The following is a 16,071-nucleotide window of genomic DNA, read 5'->3' as shown; positions in this document are numbered from 1 at the left end:
ATTTTTGCTCTGTTCACCAAGTTCTCCAGCCCTGGGCCCTCCACCCGCCGAACGCAGCCCCAAGCCCTGGGCCGCTGAGGCACAGCCTGCTGTACGCAGCCCGGAGCCCCTCCGGCCCCTGGTGACCCGGTACTTGCACCCCGGCTCTGCCACGTGGGTGGATTGGCACCACAGCTGAGCCCCTGCGCTGTGATTCGCAAGTGAGCCTGCGCTCCTGCCCTGAGATTGGCGGGTGAGCCTGAGCTCCTGCCCTGTGATTGGTGGGTGAGCCCGAGCTCCTGCCCTATGATTGGCGGGTGGGCCTGAACTCCTGCCCTGTGATTGGCGGGTGAGCCTGAGCTCCTGCCCTGTGATTGGTGGGTGAGCCTGAGCTCCTGCTCTGTGACTCGTGCGTGAGCCTGAGCCCCTGAGCTGCGACTGGCGAGCTATTTCTTTGCTTTTTTTTTGGTATTCAACTCTTTATTTTAGTAAAATCAGAAAAAACACAGCACATGCAGTGCTAGCATCTAAAATTAATACATTACGTTAAGCAATTACTAAACTTACAGTGACTTGAGGTTCGATGTTTACCTTCAGCAAATTTAATTCCATTCTTATTTACTGAAAATATTGCTGGCTGACAAAACTGAATCTAAAAGTCACTGATTATGGCCATACACAAAGATAACCACATGTTTGAGAACCACAGTATGCCAGACACTGAAAACCAAACAAAAAATATGTACTAAATAAAAATCTGAGAACCTTTGAAAATGTGGACACTTCATAGCAGTGTTTAGAAGTGTTTCGTTAACATTTTAAGACAAATGTATCAAAACCTTGGCATGTTATAATTTCAAGTTGCCAATTTTGCCTTAAATTTTGTCAGAAAGTTACAGCTACCTACATTGCCAATGCTGGGTCTGCTTAATTTGACTCACGCTTAATAGGACTTAACATTAAAAGCTCACACTACCCTGAAATATTTTATTTCACATATGGTGACATTCAATATTCAAGTGCCAGTGTTTTCATACTGTCTTTTGGTCAAGTTTCTTTAAACTTTCAAATAATCACTTTTAGGCTTACAAAAATAAATATTTGTCAAAATGTTCAATAAATATTACACAAACTAGCAGCAAAAAGTATCTAAAATCTGTCGTGTGCAAATAGTTTTCTTCTCAACTATCATTCCATGGTCCCAAATAAAATTTTAGACTCTAGTTCTTAACACGCTGCGTTCAACAATTTCCAAGAGACAAAATAAGTTTGGAAGTTTATGGACGCACACACAAGACATATATCTAAAATTCTCTGAGTGTGCAATAAAATAAGTATTTTGTAAAAATTTATGGGCAAAATGTACAAGAGTCTAAATCTGTACTAATTGAAATAGCACCGTAACAAATGACCTCAATACTGTCAAGTGCACCTACTTAATAAAGTTTTAGAACAAGGCAGAGTACACTTGAAAATCTACTGCACTTTAAGAAATTTTTGCCGCCTTATGCCATTGTAAATATTAGTCTATAAAGATCACTATATTCCAACCACAAAATGAGCACAGAATTCCAAGTGGCAGAGGCATTTTTAGTTGGTGAACAATCATCTTTGGTCAAATTTAGCAGAAAGCAACTATAAATACAATGGAAACCTGTGCAACTAAAATACGTTAAAACTGCACTATATAGAAATAACACCTTGTGCAGTTTAGTACACATTGCCAACCTGTGTGATCTCAAGAATTTCAGAGTTTGTAGCTACTCTGATTTACAAATTCTACAAGTGTAAGCCATTTTAACATTTCAGCACAGCTTAAACTGAAAAAAGAGAATCTGCATTAAAATAAAAGCCTGCTGCATAATTCCTCCTGCTTATATCCTCTTGACCAAAAAACATCAACACTAGCATGCATTGAAGACCAAAATCCAAGCAGGTCCTTAAAAGGACTGGTCACTGGCATGGTCAGCCATTCTACGACTTCAGTTTTATTTATGGCAGGCATTTAAAACATCTAATTAGATGAAATTTCCCCTAAACACTTTTGTTATCAAAACTTTTAAACTTTTCCTATAATAATATGCCCACATCTGCCTAGCTTAGAATTAGTAACCTAAACATTAAAAGAGGAATTGCTGTATTTACTTGCATTAACTTCGAAGAGTGCTTTGAAAAATGTATGGATGTATTCATACATGCCACCTCATCATGACTGGAATGGCTTATTTAAAGACTACAAGTGCCTATCCAGGATAGAGTGAGCAAGTCAGAACGTCAACTTAGTACAGTCTGCCACATTAGAAACTAATTCTGCTGTAAGGTGTTTTCCTACCCTCTCTGCAAGTATCAAAAAGTCCTAATGCAGGAGACAGCCCAAGATTTTTTCCTTTATAATATTTACAGATGAATTGATGATTCCTGTTAAGTTGTATCACACCTGTGTGCCAAGGTTTGATTTTAGCCCAAGTTCAGTGAATTTATTTTGTCAAAACAATTGAAAACTTCAGCATTACTGACCCAACAGGACATCAAAATAATAAGTTGCCTGAAGTTAAAGTCACAGTACATTAACAAACAAACGGTCCTCAGTCACAAAATTATAAATGCAGTTTGGGATGGAAATAAGCAGAAGGGGAGTTAATCCAAACTACAGCAGCTAAGTTTTCACATCAGCTTCTTAATAGGGTTGTTGATTGTTCCTTTCTTTTCTTCCTTTGGCTTTGAGCTCCCTTGAATTTTCAGGAGAATCACAGCTGGTAATGTAGTGCTAGTTCTTGAAGCTACATGATATAGTCTAAGTTACATGTGGTTTCCATATTAGCTTTTTCGAAATGGTGACTTTGCTGCGAAGCGGATTCAGCTGCCCCCCCAGTCAACCCCCTGAGAGTTGTAATTTCCTCCGTATCCATCACTATTGTAGAAGCTTCCATAGCCACCTCCACCACATCCTCTGCTGCTGCCATGACCACCTCGACCCCTGCGGCTGCTGCTTGCACGGCTACTACTAAAGCTAGGACTTCCAGAACTGCTACTTTGTCGATAGTCTCGGGCACCAAATCATCCACTCAATCTCTTAGAACGCCCACGACTGCTACCCTTGCAGTGGTGTTCATAAGCCATACTTTCTAACCAAGATGGCGCTTCTTGTTCAGCTTCAACAAGAGGAGCCAACAAATCCTTTGTGATATTTATATTTCTTTCATTGGAAAATGAGGTGGCAAGACCAAGGTTTCCTACACGTCCTGTACGGCCAATCCCATGTACATATTCCTCAGTATCACTTGGCAAATCAAAATTGATAACATGTTTCACATTTGAAATGTCTAGTCCTCTTGCTGCCACAGCAGTAGCCACTAGAATTGGGCTTTTTCCTGAGCAGAACTGGTGAAGGGCTTCCTCTCTATCTCTCTGTGATCGGTCTCCATGGATACTGGTGCAAGCATATCCTTCATGGTATAAGAAATCCTCCAGAGAATCAGCACCCTTTTTGGTCTCCACAAAAACTAAAGTCAGTGAATCCTTCCCTGTGCATTTAAGAGGTCAAGCAGAAACGACCGTTTATCTGACTGTTCCACCCAAACTACTTTCTGCTTCTCGCCTGATTGGAATTTCATGTTCTAGAAATAAATGACTTACTTTACTCCAGAGGGGGAAGGAAGGAAGATTAGTCATGCTTGCTCTGGATTTTTTTTTTTTTTTAAGTCCCAAAATTCCTTAATTAGGAAGTAAACGCAGTTGAAAAGAGCGTTGACTCCTGCCTAGAAATTCCAGCACAGGGAATGTCTGTCTGCACCACACTGATGCTTCTGATGGTTAGAAAGGCCAGATCCTGGAACAAAGTCAAACCTGGACCATCACTTCTGTTTCGTATTAAAGCGAGAGGGCAAAGCCAGAGCAGTGTCGCAGAAGAAAGTAAACTTATTTAAAAGGGGGTATACATATAAACATACATTGCATCCATTTTTAGAATTGTCTGTCTCTGTTTACAGTACCTTTAGCAAAATCTCGATCCTTCTAGTTATTGAGTGAGAACAAAAGACAGGCTGTTTATTCTGCCAACATTTTTGCCTTCGTGTTGGTTTTTCTTCCTCGTTGGGTTTAATTAACTAGAGTCTCTAAGGATAAACATAGAAGAAAAGGCAGCCTTCATGAGGTTTTTATTAACTCCTCACGTTAAAAAGTTGTCTTAGCTCTCTATTCTTGCTAAGCATTTCATGTGTTAAAAATTAGATCAATTTCCTGAAATTAAAAAATAAAACCTTGACATGTGATTCATACGTCACATACACTAACAGACATACAGTGTTTGTAAACTAATCACTTGAAAATGATCTTTTTAATGTTACCTCAGGTCTCTTGTGTATCTATCTTGTGCAAACCTCTGTTGATTCTTTTATACTTTTTTTTAAACGGTGATAAAACACACACAACATGAAATTTACCATCTTAGCCATTTTTAAGTGTACAAGTCGGTAGCATTAAGAACATTCACATTGATGTGCAATCTCCATCCATCTCCAGAACTTTCTTCCTCATCCCAAAGTGAAGTTCTGTCCCATTAAACCGTAACTCCCTCTTCCCCCTCTCCCAGCTCCTGGGAACCTCTAGTCTCTGTTTCTGTGAGTGTGCTTGTTTTAGGGACCTCATGTAAGTGGAGTCATACGGTATTTGTCTTTTTGTGACTGGCTGATCTCACTTAGCATAACGTCTGGAAGGTTCAGACATGTTGAAGCATGTGTCAGAATTTCCTTCCTTTTTGAGGCTGAATACTATTCCTGTACTTTTCTAAGTTATTGTTTTCAAGTTCAGCTTTGTTTTCTTGGCTGGTAGGTTTCGGTGGTTAGAGTCAAGTTTAGAAGAAGCACGTGGGCCCGTTGGCCGTGGGGCTTCTGCACTTGGGTCTCTAAGATTGGTCCTCCCACTTCTGTGTGGCTCGCTGATGGCCCCTCTCCTCTTGATGTGGGTCTTGCTTTCTGGCCGATGTTGACCACTCCCTGATAGAGTGGGTCCCTCGGGTGCACTGTTTCTGACACACTGAGCCCAAGGTCTCATCCTGCCCCAGTCCCCCTCTGCTGAACCTCTCAATCTGAGAGAAGCCAACGGACAAAGGTATCGATCCAGTAAAAACCTGTAGCCAGTCCCCTGGAATTCTGTGGCGGCAGTTTGAGGGCCTTTAGGCGCATCACTAGTTTGGATCCCAAAGACGGGCTTGCTTCAGGCTCACTAGCTACTCTGAGCTTCTCTTCTGCACGGTCTGCATGGGAGCTGTCAGGATGCTGTAACCTGACACCCAGGAGGAGGAGGGGGTCCCAGAAGCAACCACCTGCCAGGGGTGACATCAGGTATTGGCATGAGGAGCCTCCGGGATGCCTGGCACCCATCTTGCTCTGGGTTTTTTTCTCTTTTAACTTAGTGGTGCTAAATATGTCTCTTTAAGTAATACTCATTCCTCTGCAATTGTGAGTCGCAGGGTTTACACGAGTGAGCAGCAGGGAAGCCGAGGGGCCAGCCAGCGGGTCAGGGTCCCAGACAGAAAGTCAGCAGAGGTGGCTCCTGCCGCCCCTGCTGTGCTCATGATGGGAGGGCAGGCACAGGCGCCGTGGAAAACTCCTAAGGAGGGAGCGCTTGCTCTTCTGCCGAACCCGAGCCGGAGCCCTGTGAGCTCCAGGGTCACGGTCCTGGGAGCCCCGTATCCAGTGCAGGTCCAGCGTGGGAGCTGGGATCTGACTCACAGCCCAGACAGACGCCAGCAGGAGGGAAGCAAGCTGGGAAGACGGGAGTCCTGGTCAGAACTGGCACGCAGCGTTTGGGGACTTTTTGTTCAGAATCCCAGCACGAATCATGCTGCTCAGGGCCAAAGGCACATCCCGCAGAAACGCGCACCTGCGGCCACTGATGCAGTCTCCCTTCTCACTCTCCACTCGATTTGAACTGCTGCATGAAAACGACTGGGGTAGATAGACGATGACGGCTTGTCTGCAAAGTCAAACTAATGCAAAATATGCTTCCTCTGCAAGACAGGGTGCCAGCTGTCTCCTGGCGGCATTCGGCCAGTGAGATCTGCAGGCTGAGCTGGACTTTTTCTTCAGGGCAGAGGAGGTTGGCCAGTGGCCTCCTTTGTACTTCTGGAAACTCTGTCGAGGGTAAGAATGTGGAAAGTGGACCAGGGACCAAACCGATGGAATGGGGGAAGGTCATTCAAACCCCTACTTATCAGGCAAGGTGATAACTGAACTTGGCCCCATGACGCCCTCCCTACTGGGCCCGGGATCGTGAGGCCGCTGGGGGAAGGGGGGCTTGACTGGAAAGTCATCCTCCCCTGGAAACGCCGATCGCTGACACAGAGTCCACAGAAAGCACATCAGATGCTGCTCCGAGATCCTGGCTAGAGTCGGAAGAGCTGAGCCAGAGCAGCGCTGGGCAGACTGTGCGTTTGATTCCACAGATTCAGACTCTACAGGCCTGGCAGGGCCTGGGACTCTGCATTTCTCACCCACTCCCAGGTGACGAGCTACTGCTGGTCCAGGGACCACAGTTTGGGTAGCAAGTCTTAGACAGTTGTCTCTAGGGCCTTGTGATTCTGTTTTCCCTTTGAATAGTCACCTCCCCACCATCAAAGAACGTACCCCCGGGCTTGTTTCCCCCAAAATGTCCTGCCAGTCTTCTAAAATGCTGCCAAGAAGCACGCTCCGCTCGCTTGCATGCCCAGGCGATTTTTGGAAAGCTAGAGATAAGAGAAAGATCGTTTTCATCTGCTGTTCTCTGGAAGGGTTAAGGAATTTCTCTCTTTGCTAAGCATATTATCTTTTGACATGTTGGGCTGGCTGAGGCCTCCCGGGGTCATGTCCTGCCTGAGAGCAAGTTTGACCCTGAGCGTTGCAAAAACAGCCTGTTTGGGGAGGGAAGGGGCCGGGAGAAGGGGCCTCGTGGCCTATTTCATGAAAACACATTTATCCCCATAAAAAAACGGGTCTTCTTAACACCATCAGCTTTAGGTCATCATCATTTGAACACTTTAACCCAAAGGGTGTACGTAGTGATCAGAAATCAACACATTTCAGAGTAACTGTTTAGAGCCAAGTGTTAGAAACAGAAAACAACACTCCTGCGTCATGGAGAGTTTACTTGAAGCCTGTTTCCTGTTGAAATGAAATTGGAAGCACACTTCCTCCACCCACTTCTCTCTCTGAGTTGTTCAAGGAGCTCTGTTCCTCGTGGAACGACACTTGATTTTCCCCAGTGATGGTCAGTCATGCGTTTGACCGTCTCTGGTTAAAGCATCTACCAAACGGAGTCCTTTGGAAAATTCCATGTAGGACAAGCATATATTAGAGATAAAAGCAAAGATTAAGTAGGCAGACCTATTAGGCAAATGTCTACAAAGGAAATCATTTCGGAAGATTAGTGAATGGAAGTAGTGAACGCTTGATTTGCACAATGACCGAGGTCCCTCCTGTAGACTTTAATCACGTGGTCCCTTTGTGCATCTTTATTTCCCCTTCAGACGCTATATTCCTGAAGGTTTCCTGTCTCCTTCAAGGTACAGAATTTGTACTTTGCCTGTGGTGGGGGAGGAGGGGCAGGTGTCCCCTCCCAGAACTTCATTCTAAGTCATTTGCTTAGAGCTCAGATGACATTTGCCCAGCAACCTGAGGTGAGGAGGAGCTTCAGACTTGGAGTCCGGCTCCTGTGGCTTCATGAACTGTGACCTTGGGTGAGATCTTCAGGTCCTCCTCTGCAGAATGAGTTTATAATCCTCCCTCAGCTAGATGCTAAAAGGACTAAATTCCGTAAGGTGCATAAAGCACCGCACACAGTGCCTGGTGTAGAATAAACAACCCTACAGGTGCCGTGATTGCTGTTCTCTCCCCTGAACTCAATGATCCCTTGAACTTGACCAGGTCCCTCCTTGCCGCTCTCCCTGGTGACAGCCCCCCTGCATCCCTGAGTCGTGGAGCCTTGGCAGGTAACTCCAAAGGCTTTTCGGTGGAGAGATGCTCCTTCAGTGTCTCTCTCCCTCCGCATATGGCAGGCCCCAGGTGTGTCTTAGGTAGGCTGTTCATGGACATGAGTTACTTGAGTTTTCACTGATCCCGGTTTGCAGGGGCCCCTTCTCAGGCTCCTGTGGCCTTCACGACAGGGGTTCCGCAGAGACTCGGGCTCTAACTCAGGCCCGGCTCCTCCCACTGCCCCACACCATGTCCAGCTGCCTCCTTAGTGATTCTGATTCTTTTGGGTCATGTCCAGGGGGCTCCATCTACATCCAGCGTCTTGATTCCTAATCTGTTCATTTACGTGGCAGCAAGAGGATAACACGGTCTTAGCTTGACTGTTGGGTTATTGCTGAAAAATCAGTGAAACTCACAGCCTCAGATGGCAGCTCATAAGCCAACTGAAAAACTTGACCAGTCTGTGCCCAAAAGAGCCTGACCATGGGTAGATAACAAGCTTGGGTTGAAGGTAAAGCCCTGTTCAGTGTAGACCCCTTTTGCCCCCAGAAGCTTAAAGCAACATTCACTTAGTCACTTGTAGAGACTCAGCTTCAGACACCTGTGCCCTTTCCAACACACATGCATTCACCCCCGCCTACATCTGCTGCCTCCCAACCTGGGTGGCCCTCTCCCGAGGGACCCCTGTTTCAGCCACTTTGATGGGTTGTAATCTGGAGGGTTCCTGGCATCCACATCTCGGCTTCACCAGCCACTCTACGTGGGTTAGTTCACTGCCCCCCACTGGCTGGCTTCCGTCCACACGTTCAGGTCCTCACCCCACTCCCTACCCAGGGCTCAGCACACACAGTCACCTTCTCTGCGTAGTGAAGACAGCTTCTCCCCACATCGCTGACCACACTGGATCCCATCCAGAAAACAACTGTTACATCACCGCTGCCACCCAGCCAGCCATCCTGGCCCATCCATCTCAGGGTCAAAACGGCCCTGCGTTTTACATTCGATTCTTGCCATTAAGAACTGAGAGTGCCGTAGAGTGGTCCTCTCAAATGGCCCCAGGTGTTTGGGGTTTTTTTTTTTTTTATTGAACATCATAGTTTATTTTTTTATACACATACATATACCTATTCTTTTTCAGATTCTTTTCCCATATAGGTTCTTACAGAACATTGAGTAGAGTTCCCTGTGCTCTACAGCAGGTCCTTGTTGATTATCTAATTTTTAAGCTCATGTCTTTTTATAATGAAGAGCTGGAGATGGGGTGCTGGAATGAAAAACAAAGAAATCCAGCTTGAAGTAGTTGGCTTTTGTTGTTTCAAGAGAGGAATTCATTCTGTGGGTGTCACTGAAGCGTTAAAGTCCCCCAGCAGCCCTAGAGAAATAGTTCCCCTGCTGTGACCCACACCCAGCTAATTTTGTTTTTATCGTTAGTTAAGGCACTGGTTCCTAGGGAAGTTTTAGCCCTTGGACGTCATCTTTTAAAAATTTACCCTTTAAAACAAAATTGTGAACATAAACAGCTTTTCGTGGTCACATACACAAAATTATTATTTTCCCATAGACTTAGTAAGGTCTAAATAGATTTTTATAACATTTTCCTACAATTTTACTTATGAAACAGCGTCAGTATTTTCAATGATTGTTAGGTGATGGTAGAATTCTAAACTATAAATCATGTACCATAAACCTCCTTAATCTAGACTAATAATTGTGACTTTGTCTTCAGTAAACTATAGGTAAGAAGTTTTCAGTTAATATGGATAGTCTGAAAAAGTTAATCGGAAGATTCTTAATCTGCTTAAGAAAACAAATCTCCTTCAGACACTTCTGAAGCACTCATTTACCTGCACAAAATAATTTGTTCCTGATAAGTGTTATCGGTTTGTTTAAACCACCCTGAAGAACCTCTATCTGAGGGCCATGACTTCTTAGCTGGATTGTTGACTTGTTTTTTTTTTTTAAAAAAAAGTAAAATTTTGTTTCTCTTTTCAAAATTCCTCAAATCAGATATTTTTTCCTGTTCAATCTAATCCTTCCACATTAAATAAAACTAGTCCAAATTTTCACTCTGGTTTGGCATTGAGGAAGAGCCAAACTAGGCTGATCAAGTTCAGTGAAACAAATGCGGTATAAGCGGAGACTTGCCTGTTAAGCATTTTATTATCTTTCTCTATTTCATTCCTTTCTTTCATGAAATATGAAAATAAAACACTGGGCTTTCAGAAGAAATTGAAGGTGCAGATATATAGTTCAACGTGCTAACAACATGTTTAATTCAATGATTGTACCATATGAAAGATGATATATAAGGAAATTTTCCTTGGGAAGGGGTCATCCTTAGGTGTCAAAGCTCAGAGGCAGGTAAGACCTTAGGGATCAACTAGTCCAAACTCTTCCTAAAGGTAAGTTTGGGGCCCAGAGAGGTACAGACACCGGCCTGTAACCACACAGCCAGCTCCTGGTAGAACTGTAAACCCAAGCCCTAGTCAAGTGCCAGCCTTGATAAACTAATGCTGTCATTCTAATTTCACTGATTAAGTCATTTTATATATTAGATCATTTTTTTGAGTAAATTACATGATTCACTGTTTTTAAAGGCTTGTTTTGGAAATGGTGAACAAAACATTCTACCAAGTCAAACCCACTGATCATCATAGAACTATATCATGGAACAAAGCTCCTACTTCACTGAGATCCCATACTATGGCAAAGATAAATTCTTCTATTTTAGTACAATATGTTTAAAGTCCATAACCAGTAAAGAGATTAAAAAATCATGCTCATCTGAACAAGATGCATAAGTAATTAAATGGAGGAAGTCTAGACCTATGAACAAGTCGATTGTAACATTACTTCAATCCCTGGGGTATTTGATTTTTTAAACGCTAGTGGTTTGAAAGCCATACTAGACTTAAAGGAGTGTAAGGCACCACATTAACTCTTTCATCACTCTGTACACCTCCAAGAATAATCCCCCATCACTGACATCACCTGGAGTTCACCTGAGTTTTGATTTCTTGAAGTTAGAAAGACTAAATTCTTAAGAATACCTAACTTAGAGAATCCAGAAAGCTGAGATGAGACTCCTGACATACCAAAGGCTTTCTTTTTTTTTTTTTTTTTATGTTTTTTTGGTTTTTGGCTGTGAGGCATGTGGGATCTGAGCTCCCCGACCAGGGATCAAACCCACACCCCCTGCATTGGAAGGCAAAGTCCCAACCACTGGACTGCCAGGGGAGTCCCCCGAAGGCTTTCTTAAAACTCCTAGACAATAGTGAGAACCACTAGGAAGGGGCAAGGTGGGAATTCATGGTTCTGGAGAGAGAATACACAGAAGATAATCAACAAGGGACAGAAGATGTGGTATTTGGAGGGTAGGCGGCCTCAGTGTCCCTGGATGCTGAAAAAAAAAAAACCCTGCCCTCTTGTCCTTATTCCTGATTATCTTATATATTTCTTATAGTTCTTTTGTAGCCATCATCTCCTTTAATCCTCACAGCAGCCTTGTTAATAGAACAGGTGCAGTCATCTTATTTACCACTGAAGCAAAGGGGAGCCAGAGGGATTCAGTAACACGCTAATAACGTCACTAGGTTGTGACAGAGCTGGTGTTGGATCCCTCCTTTTTCTTGAAGGGTTTGTCCCGAGCAGATTATTCCAGATTCATGCAGCTCTGTGGACATTTCCATGTGCTATTCCCAATCACCCACAAAAGAAATAAAGGACTATTATAACCACCATGATGTTGGTAGGAAAAGAGAGCAAAGTGCATAATTCCATCATGGCTAGAGGAGGAATCTTTAGAACGCGCCAAACTATATCTTATGAAGCCGGCTTTTCATCTCTTAATGGCAAAGCCAAGGGTGGCAGATGCACTAAGTATATTGCTTCCACACAGTAAGCATTTTATTTTTCTTTAAATACGAACTGCTCTTTTTTCAAATCTGAGGAACCCTGTAAGAATTTTCTTATGAAATGGGATGGATGCTGTGTTTTACCATGAAAGATTTCAAGGCTCTCCACGGCCCCTTTAACTGCGAATGGCACTTGATTTTGTTTTGCAGGTCCCTCTTACGGCTGCTTGACTTCATCTCAAGCAAGCTAAATAAAGGAATTTTCATTATTATAACGGTCACTAAGCAGACAACTGGCGTGTCAGCGTTTAGAAGGGGATGCGGTGTTAGGGCAAGGGTGGAAAGATACTGCTGTAACTCGATGTTTTACTTGAGTGGCTTCATTGTGGACGTGGGTGGCAAGTTGGAATGAAGCTGGGGGGTGGGGGGAGGAAGAGGACAACGCAGAGCCCTTCGCAGCCACAGTGCCAGCTTGATTGGGCCAAATCCCCTGAAATCTATTGAGATTCCCCATCTGTTTGTTCACAATTCATCTAAGCAACTCTGAAAACTGCCTGAAACCTCCTCGGGCCAGTATTTCTGGGATTCTCTTATGGTTCAAAGCAAAGTGCATCTCTTTGTTTGCCCAGGTTTCCAATACTAGCCGTCCACCTCCCTCCTGAAACGCTGCTCTGAGCCGCGTGCTTCTGTTTGATCCATTGTAGATGCTGTACCGTATAGGTACCATAGAGCTGGGTGACTTGGCCCTGTTCCTTTGAATTAAAGACCTCCTGTTTGGTGCAATTAGTTTCCAAAACAGCAATTAAGAAGAGTTTTCTCCCAGGAACTGGCAGCAAGGTTGCCTGTCTTGACCTATTTTGGCTGACTGATTCTTCCCTACATAGTTTGGTAATCAGGCTACTGGCTGTTTTGGAGTCTTCGCCGCCTGCATTCCTCTACCTTGTGTCTTACATCTTCTTCACTTCTGCATAAAATAGCTACTCACCAAAATGCTATTTCAGTAGCCTGTGGGCGTTCAGGTTCTCTTGGGGTCAGTGATAATTTTTTCTTTCCATGTAGCTTTTTAGAAAAGGAAATGTACTGCTACTATTTTCTTCTAGAAAGATCCCAAAGCTCTTAAATCATCCTCCAAAGATCCACTTGAACATTGTATACTGGACCTAAAATACACCTATAAAACCGTGTGATAATGCCAGGCAGTAACAAAGTTAAAATTGCTGGCATAAGACAATTGAACTATCAATCAGTATATAGTTCCCAGTTCCTTTGAGACTCATTGTCAAAGTGGTGACAAGAACAAGATTACTTGGGAGATAGCAGACCTACCCAGACTCTCCATAATATGTTTTTCGGCAGCAAGTTTCCATCTTACTCATTTCAGAGATTTCCACGTTGTTGAAAAGAAGGGCAAGTCATAATTTTCCCTGCTTGTCAATAGTGGGCAAGGCCACCACAGAATTGGAGCTATTGGGCAATCTGCCGGGCTCAGCTGCCTTGAGCCACGAAAACTCAGGCCCGACCCTCGTTCATCAGCCCTGACTGGGGTGGTGATGAGAGGGTGGGCGGGGGGTGTTCCAGCAGACCCCGACAGCTCTCAGATGCAGATCATTTACAACCACAGAGCCCTGTTTCTAAGACTAAGGGCCGTAGTAGGAATGAGGCAATACTCCAAAAATGAATTCAGAACAACCAGAAGAAGAATTTGATGTCTTACATTTATCCTCGCAGTATTTGTATTTCCCTGATTCCTGATGAGGTCAAGCACGTTTGTGTGTATTTATTGGCCATTTGGATATTCTCTCCTGTGATCACAGGTTTGAGAATTGTGCCTCATTTTCTCCTGAATGTCTCTATTCCTACTGACTTGGAGCCCTTTATTCTAAATACAAGCCCCTGTTTGGTTACATGTGTTAGAAATACTTTGTTTCACTCTGTGGTTTACTTTTACTCTCTCTTAATGAAGTCCTTTGATGAGCTGGCACCTCAAATTTTAATGTAGTCCAGTTTCTCCATCTTTTCATGGTTAGTGCTTTCCCAAACTCGTTAACTCTAAAAGTTTACTAGAGATGCAATCATGTTATCTGCAAATGATGGCTTCACAACTTCCTTTTTAGTCCTTATACCTTTTCTTTCTTTTTTTTTTCTTCTTGCTTTATTGTACTGTCTAGAATACATTAGCAATATCAAGCCAGGAAGTGCTTTTTAACGCCCTACGTATTATGTATACTTCACCAGTAGGCTTTGAGATGGATGTTAGAACCTACACAAGCTGTTTTCAGAACCCAAGCTCACCTTTAAAATTATCTGATCCCTTTTTCTTGTCTTATTGCCATGGCTAGGACTTCCAAAACTATGTTGAATAAAAGTGTCAAGAGTGGGCATCCTTGTCTTGTTCCTGATCTTAGAGAAAATGCTTTCAGCTTTTTACCATTGAGTATGATGTTAGCTGTGGGTTTGTCATATATGGCCATTATTATGTTGAGGTATGTTCCCTCTATGCCTACTTTCTGGAGAGTTTTTATCATAAATTGTTGTTGAATTTTATCAAAAGCTTTTTCTGCATCTATTGAGATGATCATATGGTTTTTATTCTTCAATTTGTTAATGTGGTGTATCACATTGATTGATTTGCAGATATTGGAAAGTCCTTGCATCCCTGGGATAAATCCCACTTGATCATGGTGTATGATCCTTTCACTGTATTGCTGGGGTTGGTTTGCTAGTATTTTGTTGAGGATTTTTGCATCTATGTTCATTGGTGATATTGGCCAGTGGTTTTCTTTTTTTGCTATATCTTTGTCTGGTTTTGGTATCAGGGTGATGGTGGCCTCATAGAATGAGTTCAGAAGTAGTCCTTCCTCTGCAACTTTTTGGAATAGTTTCGGAAGGATAGGTGTTCACTCTTCTCTAAATGCTTAGTAGAATTCACCTGTAAAGCCATCCGGTCCTGGACTTTTGTTTGCTGGGAGTTTTTAAATTACTGATTCAATTTCAGTACTGGTAATTGGTCTGTCCATACTTTCTATTTCTTTCTGCTTCAGTCTTAGGAGATTGTACCTTTCTAAGAATTTGTCCATTTCTTCTAGGTTGTCCATTTTATTGGCCTGTGTATAACTGAATCACTTTGCTGTATACCTGAAACTAACACAACATTATAAATCAACTGCATTTCAATTAAAAAAATTTTTTAATAAAATTGTATGATCCCCAAAATAGCTTACTGGACTATCATATGATAGAAAATACCATAGGAAACAACTTTCCGAGCCCACCTCACCTTTAATCAGGTTTAGATCAGAGATTCAAATACAGAGAGAAGTAAACTAGGGACAAGGTGATAGTGGCAGCACCACAAACCAATGCTGTCACTACTGTTGTGAAATAAGCACGACAACTCCCTCTACATGGCGCTTTCTCATGTGGCACTGTTTCCTCTCCTCTCCTCTGTCCTCCTGAGTCTGAATGTTGACTGTGGAATGTTGAATGTTGATGATGTTCTTAAGAAGGCAAGCACTGGCAGACAGAAGGAGAAGGCGAGAAAAGTTGGGCTCACAGAGATATGGATCTATCCAATCTTCTGATCTGTTCATTTTAATAGAGGAATCAGTTTTATGTTTGGACCATGTTTTGCCGTCCTTAGGAGTGATGTTCTGAAAGGTGAGCAGTGACTCCCCCAGCATCACCTGGTTTCCTGTGTGGCTGGCCTGGGGCGTGTTTGTCACATCAGCAGTGTTCTCAAATGTGTACTTACTTCCAGCAACGGTAAAGTCTAACACGGTGATATTTCCAGAAGCCCAAATTCTATTGGTAGTTATGTAAGTCCTATCTCTGAGCCAGCAAGAAAGTGGGTGTGAGAGGTTCCAGTGTCCTCGCAGGAGCCAACAGGGCTTGCTTCTGGAAAGGATGTGTTCCACCAACTGAAAGAAGTAGAAGGTAGAGGAGATTGTAGTTATGCCAAAGGTCTACCCATCACCCTAAGAAATTGTTTTGAGAGTCAAAGAAAACCCCCCGCTCTGCACCAGCCGTGCCCACATTCCACCTCTGATTTATGACCACTCACTCCAGGGGTGTGGCTGCCATTTGATGGGTCCTATTTCTGTAACTTGGAACTGGGTCTCTATGGCAGCCCTCCATGTCCTTCTGCTTTGGCCCCATCTGTGGGCAGAAATGTCCTTCCCGTCATCACAGAAAGATAACTATTCTTTGTTAATAAGGTCCTCTCTGCACTTAGAAAACATGATGACTCTCCACGCCCTGCTGCAGCCCTGATCCCCATGCCACGTCCAGCC

General features: G+C 43.5%; 1 protein-coding gene and 1 pseudogene across 2 annotated transcripts in view; one reads left to right on the top strand and one right to left on the bottom strand.

The window, feature by feature from the left end:
- The window catches only part of COL4A2 (collagen type IV alpha 2 chain), a 176,040-nt gene that overhangs the window by 14,763 nt on the left and 145,206 nt on the right, over positions 1 to 16,071 (top strand). The window lies entirely within an intron of this gene.
- LOC309647670 (ATP-dependent RNA helicase DDX3X pseudogene) lies at positions 429 to 5,574 on the bottom strand (annotated as a pseudogene). The gene has a single exon. The product of its transcript is annotated as an ATP-dependent RNA helicase DDX3X pseudogene (transcript).

Source organism: Balaenoptera physalus (genome assembly GCF_965194825.1).
Source record: "Balaenoptera physalus genome assembly, chromosome: 18".
Taxonomy (NCBI): Eukaryota; Metazoa; Chordata; class Mammalia; order Artiodactyla; family Balaenopteridae; genus Balaenoptera; species Balaenoptera physalus.
Note: the sequence above shows the minus strand (reverse complement) of the source record. Positions and strands in the feature narration are given on the sequence as shown.